This window comes from Tenrec ecaudatus, chromosome 11 (genome assembly GCF_050624435.1).
Source record: "Tenrec ecaudatus isolate mTenEca1 chromosome 11, mTenEca1.hap1, whole genome shotgun sequence".
In the NCBI taxonomy this organism is placed as follows: domain Eukaryota; kingdom Metazoa; phylum Chordata; class Mammalia; order Afrosoricida; family Tenrecidae; genus Tenrec; species Tenrec ecaudatus.
Window position 1 is genome coordinate 103814939 of NC_134540.1, and position 14182 is coordinate 103829120.

Here is a 14182-nt window from a genome sequence, read left to right on the forward strand (position 1 = left end):
AGAAAGTTGGAAACAAAGGGGAAGGCACAGCAGTTGGAAAATATAGTCTTACTGATAAGAAATGAAGCTGAAGATCACATGATAGAATTTTGCAAGACTAATGACATCTTCATTGCAAATGCGATTTTCAACCACATAAAATATGATTATATACATGAACTTGTACAGATGGAATAGTCAGAAATCAAATTAGCTACACCTGTGGGAAGACAAGATGAAGAAGCTCAATATCAGCAGCTAAAACAAGACCATGGCCAGACTGTGGAACACACCATCAATTGTTCATTTGCAAATTCAGGTTGAAGCTCTAGAAAATACAAGCAAGTCCACGAGAGGCCAAATATGACCTTAAATATATCCCATCTGACTTACTAGACCATCTCAAGAATAGATTTGATTTATTGAACACTAATGACAGAAGAGTAGTTGGATGATATCAATACCCTCATACATGAAGAAAGCAAAAGGTCATTAAGAAGACAGGGGAAAAAAGAAAAGATTCAAGTGGATGTCAGGAGAGCCTGAGACTTGCTCTTAATCATAGAGTAGCTAAGGCAAATGGAAGAAGTGGTGACACAGAAGAGTTGAACAGAAAATGTCAAAGAGAAGCCTCAGAAGACAAAATCAAATATTATAAAGAAATGTGCAAAGACCTAGATTAGAGAACCTAAACAGAAGAACATACTCAACATATCTGACACTGAAAGAACTCAAGAAGACCCTCGAGGCTCGAGTTGCAATACTGAAAGATTCCATGAGCAAAATATTGAATGATGCAGGACACATTAAAAGAAAACGGACATGCGCGAGTGTACGCGTTGCCGGCGAAGTGGGGACCCTGACGACTCGGAAATTTGAATACCACAGTAGCATGGAGTGTGACCTCATGGAGACTGACATCTTGGAGTCGTTGGAAGATCTAGGTTACAAGGGTCCTTTGTTAGAAGATGGTGCACTGTCTCAAGCAGTCTCTGGTGGAGCCACCTCCCCGGAATTTACCAAACTCTGCGCGTGGCTGGTATCTGAATTACGATTGCTCTGTAAACTAGAAGAAAATGTGCAAGCAACCAACAGTCCAAATGAAGCTGAGGAATTCCAACTTGAGGTGAGCGGACTACTAGGGGAAATGAACTGCCCGTACCTGTCACTGACGTCCGGGGATGTGACCAAGCGCCTGCTCGTCCAGAAGCACTGCCTCCTTTTGCTCACATACCTCATCTCAGAACTAGAAGCGGCCAGAATGCTCTGTGTGAATGCTCCTCCCAGAAAAGCTCAAGAAGGAGGCGGTAGTGAAGTCTTTCAAGAGTTGAAAGGCATATGTATTACTCTAGGAATGTCCAAGCCTCCATCCAATATAACTATGTTCCAATTCTTCAGCGGGATTGAAAAGAAATTAAAGGAGACATTAGCAAAAGTTCCAACCAATCATGTGGGAAAGCCTCTACTGAAGAAACCAATGGGACCAGCCTACTGGGACAAAATTGAAGCAATTAACCAAGCCATAAGCAACGAATACGAAGTACGGAGAAAGCTGCTCATAAAACGTTTGGATGTCACTGTGCAGTCTTTTGGCTGGTCTGACAGAGCCAAGAGTCAGACAGAAAAATTAGCCAAGGTTTACCAGCCCAGATGTTCCATCTTATCTCCTAAAAGTAGTATTTCTGTTGCCCATCTTCTGGCCGCAAGACACGACTTGTCAAAGATTTTAAAGACGAGCAGCGGCTCTCTTCGCGAAAAGACTGCCTGTGCCATCAATAAGGTGTTGATGGGCCGAGTGCCTGACAGAGGTGGCAGACCCAATGAGATTGAACCTCCACCCCCAGAAATGCCACCCTGGCAGAAAAGGCAAGAGGGCCCCCAGCAGCAACCAGGAGGCCGAGGAGGGAGAGGCGGCTACGAACATTCCTCATACGGAGGCCGTGGCGGCCATGAACAAGGAGGAGGGAGAGGTGGACGTGGTGGCTATGACCACGCTGGTCGAGGGGGAGGAAGAGGAAATAAGCATCAAGGAGGCTGGACAGACGGCGGCAGTGGAGGAGGCGGTGGCTACCAGGATGGTGGCTATCGAGATTCGGGCTTCTAGCCAGGGGGCTATCATGGTGGCCACAGCGGTGGCTATCAAGGTGGTGGCTATGGCGGCTTCCAAGCATCGTCGTACACAGGGAGTGGGTACCAGGGTGGTGGCTACCAGCAGGACAACAGACACCAGGATGGAGGGCACCACGGTGACCGAGGCAGTGGGCGCAGAGGGAGAGGTGGGCGAGGAGGCCGGGGTGGCCGAGGGGGTCAGGGAGGAGGCTGGGGAGGAAGAGGGAGCCAGAATTATCACCAAGGGGGCGGTCAGTTTGAACAGCACTTCCAGCATGGAGGCTACCAGTACAGTCACTCTGGATTTGGACAGGGAAGACATTACACTAGTTGAGGCTACAGAACCCTACATTTTGCTAGAGCTCAGGTAATAGAAACTTAGTTTCAGAACCCTGAATCCAGAATCTCCTTTGAATTCATGTGAGACCACAGGTGGCAGGCATAAGCATTGATGGGTCATCATTTTCAGTTCTGTCGGGTTTTTTTAATGGACTTACATAAAGCTGTTTATTTGGGAAACGCATCTCTCCTTTGTATGAAGAATTTTTTAAAGAGGTGATTGTAAAAGTTGCCTTTAATCTTTGACCAGTAGACTTAATTCCAGAGTCAGACAATGCATACTTTTTGAAGAAATTACTCGAATAAGTAGTTTTCAATACACAGTTTTGAAAATGAGGAGTCTCCTAGGTTTTTTCTTTAGATTTACACCTAGGAAACCCTCGTATTAACAAACCATTTATATGTGTTTTGCTTCAAATATTCTAATGCCTGTTTTCCAAGCACACTTCTGCCCCTGGCTGGCCATTTTTCTTCAGAGGTTCTGCCACGTTTGCTTCATGATAGAACTTGTAGGTCTGTTCCTATTAACTGAGCTCTTCTGCAGATCGCACACGCGATAGCCTTATCCTGGGGGCAGAATGCTGAACCACACGCACAACCCAAAACCTGAAACACAGCCACCGTCCATCAGAGAAACAAGCAAACTGCGTGTGAGCCTGTAGACGATGTAGACCGATAGATAGTGTTAAGTATAGCAACTCAAACTGACCTGCATCCATCCGAAACCAGTTCCTCCTCCAACCTTGTTGTTACACTTGAAATCTAGAAGAAACAGCAAACCTGAGTTTTCTTTTATGCACGAGAGAATACCACTGGCTCAGAAAACACAAGTTAGTTTACTTTGGACAGGAGGCTGTTTGTTTGTTTGGGAGTTTTTGTTTTTGCGTTTGTCCTCGTGACAGAAGACGTGCACTGCCAAGGAAGAAGAAGACAGATCGCCGCTTCCTGCAGGAGGCCCTTTGTTATTGCTGCAGACAACAAAAGCCTGGCTGAGCTGACATGTCCCATTCTCCACCGCTGAAATCTTCCATGATGCTTCTGGCTGGGGTTTTGCATCCGTACCCACTGTTAAGCTGTGAAAGAAACGGCTGGAGGTGTTGTGTGCAAGATGAGCAACAAAGTACCTGAACGTTCAAAAAAAAAAGAAAACGGACAGAATGCAAGGGTCACTATGTCAAAAATAACTAGCTGATATTCAACCATTTCCAGGGGGTAGTATATGAACAAGAACAATGGTACTGAAGGAAGAAGTCTAAGCTGCACTGAAAACATCAGCCAGAAACAATACTCTGGGAAATGATTGAATAAAACCAAAATGTTGCCACAAGGTGATGAATCACCGGAACCCTTTATTTGTCTATGCCAGGAAAATTTGAAGACAGCTGCTTGGTCAACTGACTGGAAGAGATTCATATTTGTATACATTCCAAAGAAAGGTGACCCAAAAGAATTCTAAAATTACAGAAAAATATATTTGCTATCACATGCAAGTAAAATGTTGTGGAAGATCATCAACAAATGTTTGCAGCAGTACATTGACAGGGAGGTGCCAGAGGTTCAGGTTGGATTCAGAAGGGGATGTGGGACAAGGACTATCACAGCTGATGTCAGATGGACTTTGGTTGAGAGTAGAGAATACCAGAAAGATGTCTATTTGTGTTTCATTGACTATGCAAAGTCATTCAACAGTGTAGATCCTAATAAATTATGGTTAGACTTAATAATAATGGGAATAACAGAATACTTCAATGTGCTCATGCAGACAACACTGTACATAGATTAAGAGTCAGTTGTGGCAACAGAACAAGGGAATATCACATGGTTTAAAGTCAGGAAAGGTGTGAAGTTGAGGTTGTATCCTTTCACCATACTTATTAAGATTTGCAGCATTGGAAACCCACAGGGGCAGGTCTACCACACACTCTAGGGTCACCGGAGTCAGAATCAACCCAATGGCAGTGATTTTTGAGTTTTGATGCTGAGCACATCATCAGAGAATCTGGATTATATGAAGAAGAATGTGGCATCAGAATTAGAGAAAGGTTTCTTAACAATCTGAGATATGCAGATGACACAACCTGGCTTGCTGAAAATGAGGGCTTAAAGCACTGGCTGGCAAAGGTCAAGGATTGCTGCCTTCAGTATGGATTACAACTCAATGTAAAGACAAAAATCCTTACAACTTGGCCAATAGGTAATATCATGATAAACCGAAGGGGGGGGCGAATAAAGTTGTCAAGGATTTCATCTTGCTTGGATTCACAATCAAGCAGCAGCCACGAGATCAAACAACACATTGCATTAGGTAAATCTGCTGCACAAGACTTTGTTAAAGTGTTGAAAAGTAAGTTTGAAGACTAAGGTGCCTATTACCCAAGGCACAGTGGTTTCAATTACCTCAAATGCATGTGAAAGTTGGACATTGAAAAAGGAGGACCAAAGAAAAATTGGTGTATTTGAACTATGGCGTTGACAAAGAACATGGAAAGTGCCATGGACTTGTCTTGGAGGAAGTGCAGCCTGAATGTTCCTTAAAGTCACTGACAGTGAGACTGTACTGTGGGCAAATTATCAGGAGATACCAGGCTCCCTAGACTCAGAACATCCAACATGGGAATGCAGAAGGACAGCAAAATAGAGGAAGGGCTCAACAAGACAGATTGACACCATGGCTGCAATAATGGGTTCAAATGAACAATTACTGTGAGGATAGCATAGGACTGCCCAGTGTTTCTCTCTGATGTACACAGGGTCACTGTGAGTTCGAACCAACTCAAGGCAGAGAGGTCAATTCAGAAAGTTATGATAACTATGTTTTAGGATCCCAAAATGTTAATCCTCATAGATTATATTTAAGAGCACAGGACAATCTCAAGGACATATTATGAAGCAATGTTTAATACTATGAAAATTGAATTGGTGAGCAAAAGACCAGGAGAGTTGTACTGAGGTATTTTTCCCATCACAGTGATGCACCTGCTCGCTTCATTGGGAACCCTTACCTCACGTACCCTACAAGCCTGATCTTGACTCTCCATATTTCTTTCTGTTCCCCAAACTTAAAAAATCATTGAAAAAGAACACACGTTGAGTCCCCCAAGGCTGCCAAAACTGCCATCTAAATGTGGGGAAACTCAAAAAGTGTAGAATTCTTCCAGGAGGGTGGGAGTTATGGAAACAGCACTTGCAGAGCTGACAGGCCCGAACAGAAAGCATGTTGAGAAAGAGCAGCTTCACATTTTGACATTTTTGTTTACTAACAATCTCTATAATCTCCATAGCGATGCTTTTTTTTTCATTTACACTCATATAAGATGGGGCTTCAAAAATTCATGGAGAAATGTAGTTAAAAGGTAATAGAATGTTTCAACAAACTGAAAGGCAGAGCAGAGCCACCCTTTGGGTTTCTGATGTTGTAAATATTTTCAGGAGCAGAAAGTTTCACCTTTTTCCTGGGGAGCAGCTGGTGGATTCAAACTCCTGACCTTTTAGGTCAAAGCATAATGTATTTTTATGCTACACTAAAAGAGCTCCTTTGGCTATGTCTATTGGAGAATATATATATACTTAACTAAGAGCTGTATCTTTATATAGCTAAGCCTAGCATAGTTACCTGTCATAAATAACTAAGGGCAAAGTAAATAATCGCTGAATGAATGATTTGTGGGAATAGAGAGAAAACATATTGACAGATAAAAAAAAGTTAGTTGCATAAGCGAAACACTGTGTGATCGGAACAGAAATGGTTAAACCTCTCTGAAGTTGGTGTCACTGTGTGGCCTGGGACCAATTCTAATCAACATATCTTCTTCACAAGTATTATAAAGATGAACTTGAGGATGCCAAAGTACTATAAAACTATTTAGATGCTATAATAAATCATAAAATGAATAATATTCCTTGGGATTTTTAGAAACACTGTTTCACAACCCTTCATCATAAAAAAATGTCCTATCCTCTGCCTTCATAGATCTCATACAATCATATGAGTGAGGGAAAGTAGCAGATGGAAAAACAAAATCATATCCAGAGGAAATAAACAAAACCATATCCAGATGGAAAAAAATCATATTCAGAGGAAATTACTTATGTGACTGATCCTAAATCATCTTATTTGATGGTTAGACGTACTGTATGTAGGAAAGTACTTGCTCACGAGTAGAATCTTTGCTTTCATGTGGGAGACCCCGGTTCATCTCCTGACAAGTGCACCACCATGCAGCCACCACCCATCTGTCGATGATGTTTGCATGTTGCCATGATGCCAAACAGGTTTCCCTAGAGCTGCCAGACTAAGACAGATAAGGAAGATAGGCCTGGCTACCTAGTTCTGAATTTCAGTCAATGAAAACTCTGAACACAACAGTCCAATTTGTACAAGCAATCATGAGGATGGTGCAAGACCAGACAAGATTTTATTTTATTGTGCTTGAGGTCACTATGAGCTCCACTTAAGGGCCACTAACAACCGCAGCCTTCACCATTGGACAGACAGCATCCTGGGTGCTCAGAGGCGGGTCTCCATCCCCAGGATATAAAGGGGTAGACAGTGTGGAGGGTCAGCACTCCAGGTTTCTGGAGTTGCAATGGCTAAGAGAATGCCTGGCACTATCAGCTTCAAAATGCACAGAACACAGAACCCACCGCTATCAGCAATGCAGTCATCTCTCCATCTCACAAAAGATAAAACTGGACAAGATTGAGAGGACAACTAAAGTGCTAACGGAAAGCAAGCCACAGTTATGAAGACAGAAACCAAAACCCACTGCCATCGAGTTGATTTTGGTTCCTAGTTACTCTCTATAGCAGAGGTTATCAACCTGTGGGTCGAGACCCCTTTGGGGGTTGCAAAACCCATTCACAGGGGTTTCCTAATTCATAACCGTAACAAAATTACGGTTAGAAGTAGCAACAAAAATAATCTTATGGTTGGAGGGTCAGCACAACATGAAGAACTGTATGAAGGCATCGTGGCATTAGGAAGGTTGAGAACCACTGCTCTACAGCATCTCTAAGGTTGTCCAACTCGATGAGAACAGATAAGCTCATAGGCTCACCTTTCTCCCTAGGAGCAACTGGTGGGCTGGAACCACTAACTTTGTGATTAACACTCCAATGCTTCCTAGACATGACATGGGAGCTTCTTGAACAACATCTAAGAAACCAGCTCCACACCCCCCAAAAAGTTAAAAGTTGATTTGAGAAAGATGAGTTGCTTGAAAGTCTGAAAACGTTGCCTTCTCTCCAGCCATAATTTAAGCAACAGAGCATTATGCAAAGAAGAATGACTATGCAGTTTATGCAGATAGAAGTTGATTGATTGCTTTTTAGACCTTGAGCTGGCAAACACTTGTCCTGGCATTGATGGGATGGTGTGTTTACAGCTTCTGGGAAAGGAGGCTGCTATGGACAGCAGCTGTCACTTTCTACAAGCCACTGGAGAATGAGGCGCTCACACACCTCCATCAGGCAGCGTGGTTCTGGCTAGCAGAAGCTGGGCCTGGAGCTGTGGGCCTTACAGAGACTTGAAGAGTATTAATTAGACCATGTCTCCAAAGCACTTTGAGCTCCTTGGAGGAAGGCATTCTGATTATAGTATTGGCCAAGAGCAAGTGGGAAAATGGGGAAATAATATCAATTTTGTAAGGGGAAGCAAAGAAGAGTCGCTGTTGGAATAATTTTCTTGCCTCGAGTAAGGCATTTTCCCATCTCTTAATTCTAGAATCTAGACGTTGCTTGAATGCCTCCTTTTGTTCACCGGCTGCGCTACTGCAGTGCTTTCCCATTGATATTATCATCCGGGCATTTTATCATTTGACCAATTCATTTTTTTAAATTGCCTTGTAAGAGGAGAAATATTCCTTTTTTCTCTGACTATTTGAACATTATCTGAAGTGTCTAAGAAGGGCATATTTGCCCTAATTTGTTTGAAGAATTTGTTTGTAGGTGTAATTTGTTTGCCCATGCATCTAGTCTGTATTAAGAAGTAGTAAATACCAGCTTTTAACCAGCTGACAAAGGCACCCGATGCCATTTAAATGTCTAGGAAATTGAGGGTGATGTCTTTGGAATTTAGAAAAGAAAGCCAGACAAGACTCTCTAGTTTTTACACTTCAAGAAGGTCGAATTTCATCTAACACACAGTCAGGTTAAAGAGATTGTATTTCTTTAACATTGGAACAAGTAGCCTTTGGGCTCAGGCAGCAGTTTGCGACATCTCTTTCATTGAGAATGGAGGCGGGGAGCTTTGACTCCATCTCTGCTAGAGTTGTAGATTTAATCAATCATTTTAAACAGGTCAGTTCAACTAATGACATTAAGGTATTAAATGCAGTGAGTGAAAGACAATAGACTATCTCATTCAGATTTGGGGTCTAGTATTAATAAGTGGAATCATTTTTAATACATGATGAACCACAAAGCAATTTGAGTGGAAGGACCTTGACCAAGTATGATAGACTTTAGCTTACAGACACAACGCAGGATTTTCTTCAGATTGGCATAGGAAGAAAAGGAGCAGTGGTGTCTGACGGAAGAATGTCCATATTTCATGCACCTTCAATTCTTGGTCAATGCACTCACGCATAGCCACCTGTCAGCAGAGACTTGCTTGTTACTGTGATACCCAACAGGATTCAGTAGAACTTCCAGACAAAGACAGGCTAGGAAGAAAAGCCTGGCAATCTCCTTCGAAAAAGATCAGTCCACGACAACCTTCTGGGACACAACAGTCGGATGTGCACGAAGTTGCCATGAGTCAGCGTAACTCCACAGCAAATCACAACACCCCACTAAGAAGTTAGAGCTGACAAGACAGGCACCCTGTGGACTCATGGGTTTGCACAGTGCTTGGCCAGTGTGTTGGGCGTGGTTCTCCAGAGAAGCAAAACCAGGGACACTTGGATGCATACGTATATAAAAAGAGATTTGTATCAAAAAGGGCTCGTGCAGTTATACATGTGGGTAAATCCAGTCTGATTCAACTCCATGGGTCAGATATAAGCTGAAGACTTTTCCTGACTCCTGTGTGCAGGGACTGACAAACAGGAAGCAAGAAGACCACCAGCCGGTGGATGCAGAGCTTAATGAATCACAGACCGACCGGCCGAATAAATCCAGGGCTAGCAGTCCGCTGATGGAGGGCTCCTGTGATTGCCAGGCCTCCCAAAACTGTTTGGCTGCTTCACAAAGGATGCCATCATGGAGTTGACCACCCTGTTAGATCCTATCATGGGACTATCCTGTCCCATCCAAGTTGACACGAACCCTAACCATCCAAGTGACCACAGTGACTATCCTGACCCACCCAAGTTGACTTGAAACCTAACCATCCAGGTGACCACAGGTAAAGCAGAACAAAGCATTAACTAGCCCATGCCAGCCTCGTTATCATTAGTGCGCTTGAATTCGTTGTTGCCTTGCTAGCTAGAGGACTCCTCTTCCAGCACCAGACTGCATAATACTGTGGTGTCCTTCATAGGGTTGTACTAAGCTTCAAAAGTGGATCACTAGGACTTTGTTCATCGACACCTGTCTACCTCAGGTGGCCCTGATGGTGGCATTTGAAATGTGGCACAGCTTCCAATACCCCAGCCACAGGGAAGTCTCCACGGGAAGACACACTGGTGGCAGTGAAAGAGAGAAAGATTTTTGCCGACTTAACGAAGAGGAAATGCGGGCTAGCGAATTTCAGCCATCTGACCCATCTATAAAGGGCAGCGAAAGCTTTACAGGCCAGGAGCTTGTTGGATCTCACCAGAACTGTGTCAGGATCACCCTTTCCCTGGATCTTCGCAGATCTCCTGGCAGGCTGCACAGATCCTTCCTCCTACTTAGTCCCTTGGGGGCAAGGGTACAGAAAACCAGAGTCGAATGATGCCCCAAAGTAGATTATTGTTTTAATTCCATTATGGCTTTCCCCTTTATTTCATTGAACTATTGAAATGGGTGGTTTAATTTCTGTTTGTTTGTTTAATTACTAAAGGTATGGGGATTTAAATGTTTTTATTGATTCCCGCTTTGACAGTATCTCGTAAGGGGATGCAGTCTGAATAATAGCAGTTCTTGGAAAGTGCTTGATACTTGTCTATTGTCTACCATTGGCTCGATTTTAGGAAATCCATCCTGTGTGATTGTCAAGAATATGAACTGGCACAGGAATCTCAGTGAATCCAACACATGAACTAAAGAAGACAAATCTTATTGGACATTGTGATGGCGTGTCATAAGACTCGAGACAGGGCAGGGTTTCCTTCTGTGGTGCTTAGTTAGGGTCACGACGGGTCAGAACCAAGTCAATCGCCCCTAACAATAAGGGAGAAATGCCCGATGGACTATTATAGTGGGGGATTGTAACACGTCATTCAATTATTCAAAAACCCTGTGGTTGTTATCACTATTGTTACGAACAGCCATTGAGTCGGTTCTTACCCCTAGTGATCCACACACGTCGTTGGCATCATAGAGCTCCAAAATCAGCCATTCTGCAAGCTTGCACCGAAACCCCCAGTTCCTGCTGTTATCAGTCACCACAAATCCTTGCAGCTGATAAAGAGAGTCTCTCCTTCTGTCTGAGTGTAGTAACTTTCTCTCCTTCGGTCTGCGTGAAGCAACTTTAGGAAGACGTACAACAACGCAGAACAAAACACTGCGTGGGCCTGCACCCTCCTTACAATAGTTTCTGAGTCCATTGTGGCAGCTACGGTGTCAGTCCACCTCCTGGAAGGCCTTCTTCCTTCTTGTTGTCCCTCCACTTTAACAAGCATGATATCCTTCTCCAGAGACTGATCGCTCCTAACAATATTTAAGTATTTGAGACAAAGTCTCACCATCCTTACCGCCAAGGAGCACTCTGGCCTTACTTCTTCCAAGACAGAGCAGTTTGGCCTTTTAGCAGTCCATGGTACTTTAAATTTTCTTCTCCGGCACCACCATTCAAATGCATCGATTTGGTCTTCCTTATTCAGTCTCCAACTTTCACAAGCATATGAAGCAATGGAAAGTACTATGGCTTGAGGTCAGGAGCACCTTAGTCCTCAAAGTGACAACCTTGCTTTTCAATACTCTTAAGAGGTCTTATGTAATGTGTCTTTTGATCTCTAGATTGTTGCTTCCATGAGCATTGATTGTGGATCCAAGCAAGACAAAATCCTTGGCAACTTCAACCTTTAATCCATTGATCATGATGCTACCTATTGGTCCAGTTGTGAAGATTGTGGTCTTCTTTATATTAAGTTGTAACTTATAGTGAAGGCTGCAATCCCTGATCTTCAAGCCCTCCTTGCTTTCAGCAACAAGATGGTGCCATCTTTATATTGCAGGTTGTTAAGAAGCCTTCCTCCAATCCTGATACACACCTTTCCTGTGTATCAGGATTGGAGGAAGGCTTCTTATACCGAGTTCTTTTTCATATAATCCAACTTCTCTGATGATTTGCTCACTATGTAGATTGAATAGGTATGGTGAGAGGGCACAACCCTGATGCACACCTTTCCTGATTTTAAACTGTACAATATACTGCTGCCTCAAGATTCACCTCCCAGTTCAGTAGGAACACGAAGAATTTTTCTGGAACTTCCCTTCTCCTCAAGCTAGCCGTAATCTTTTATGATCCACACAGTAGAACTATTTTGCATAGTAAATCAAACATAGTAAACATATTCCTGGTATTCTCTGTCTTGACCTATGATCGATCTATCTGCTCTCAGCAATGGTGAACGTATCTTGATTGCACATTTGATCAGTTTCAGAATTGTTGGTAGAATTTTTTCAATTTCTCCATCACTAATGTTAGTGGTCAGTGCATAAATTTGAATAATAATTGTATTGACTGTATTTCTTTGAATGTGGATAAATATATTTCTATCATAGACAGAATTATACTTCAAGATAGATTTTGAAATGTCGTTCTGACCATGAATGCAAAGCCAGTCCTCTTGATTGTGCTATTCCTAGAATAGAAAATCATGTGATTTTTCTGATTCAAAATGACCAGTCCCAGTCCAGTTCAGCTCACTAATACCTACGAGATAAATCTTTATGGATTCAATTTCATTTTTGATAACTTAAAATTTGCCTAGAGTCATACTTGATACATTTTAAGTTCCTGTTATTAGTAGGATTCTCAGCTCTATCTTCTCCCATCAGTGCGTGGAGGTCCTGAGAGCTTTCCTCTCCAGGTCCTGCTCCAGCCGGGTCATTATGGTCCACTCTGCTTTGAGAAGGCAGCTCTTCCTCGGGCACATTTTGAGTGCCTTCTGGCCTGGGAAGAGCTCAAATTCTGTCACTGTCTCGGGCAACCTTCTGCTTCCGTTTATTAGGCCTTCAGTACCTGACAAATGTTTTGATGCTGTCCATAACTAAGGCTTCAAGCAGCTAATTCCTCCAAAATGGGCAGGCTGGTTTCTCTTATTAGTCTGTTCTCAGTCTTGCAGTTCTACTGTAACCTATTAGCTTTGAGTAATCTGCTATAATTGAAATAGCGATGACAGCACTTCCAGCATCACAGCAACACACAAGCTACCACAGTATGGCAAACTGACGGACGAGTGGTGGAAGCCTATAGCACCCGTATCCCAGGCAGTCTCCCAGTCAAGTACTAACCAGTCCTGACCCTGTTTAGCTTCCCAAGATCAGATAACATCTGGCAAGTTCAGGGTGATATATCCATAGACCCAGAGGCTTAGGTACTGCAAATTTCTTGGAGTAAAATCCTACCATTTTTATCTGAAGAGTTCTTTATTTCTTTCTTTCTCATTTTTGGAAGATAATTGTGCTAGGTAAAGAATTCTAAATTGGCATTTATTTTCTCCCATCAAGATATTATTCCATATTTTTTTCTTTCATTAGTTATTGAGACGTCTATCCCACAGTTGTCACTCATCAGAGTCGATCTACCTTTTTCTCCGACACCTTTAAAAAATATTCTCTTTGGCTTTCATATTCTGAAGCACACTATGCTTTGTCTAAGTGTAGAATCTATATTTTCATCTCTTTCTAGAAGTTTCTCAGCAATTATTTCTTCAGATATTGCCTCGTTTAAATCACTCTGTACTCTTTCTAGAATCAGTTTTGGCATGCCTTCACATTCTATAATCCTTGCTACAAATACTCGGTAGTATTTCTAGGACTAGAAATCTGTACAGGAATAGACACCCTCGTCTTTCTCCTCCACTTGGTTTGCCACCAAACCCACTTCCGTCAAGTTTATTCCAACTTCTAGTGACTCTCTATACAGTTTCTAAGTATGTAAATCTTCATGGAATTTTCCTCTCTCTCCAGTGAAGTGACTGGTGGATTTGTTATAGGGTCGCTGACTCATTTTGCTTTATAGTTTCAACAATTATAGTTTTCTGTTTTAAAGTTTCTATAATGTTCTCTTCTAGGTGTGCTTGGTCGTTCTGGTATCTCTTATTGCTCAGCTCTGTGATTCAAGCTTCTATGAGTGGTAGTGGTGAACTTACCTAAGATGGATTCCCTGAAGGCTGGTCTCCGTTAAAAGGGGGAGGGGGGGCATGGGAGGGCAGTGCTTGGTTTCCTGCAAAACTTACTGGAAATGAGCCATAGCTCATTGCTTAAGGCAATCAATCCTAGTCAACCTCAAAGCTTGGCCTAAAGCCCCTGGACCATGTCAAGGGATGGGTTGCACTTCCCCAACCATGAACACTGAGCTGGCAGAGCAAGGAGGAAGCCAAATTTCTGCCACCTCATATTGCTATCATATCCCTGTCCTAACCATGAAGCTTACAAGACACAC

The 14182-nt window shown here is 42.8% G+C and overlaps 1 pseudogene; it reads left to right on the forward strand.

The window, feature by feature from the left end:
* The first annotated feature begins 806 nt into the window (after nucleotides 1–806).
* On the forward strand, nucleotides 807–3390 carry LOC142461470 (protein FAM98A pseudogene; annotated as a pseudogene).
* Nucleotides 3391–14182: the final 10792 nt, after the last annotated feature.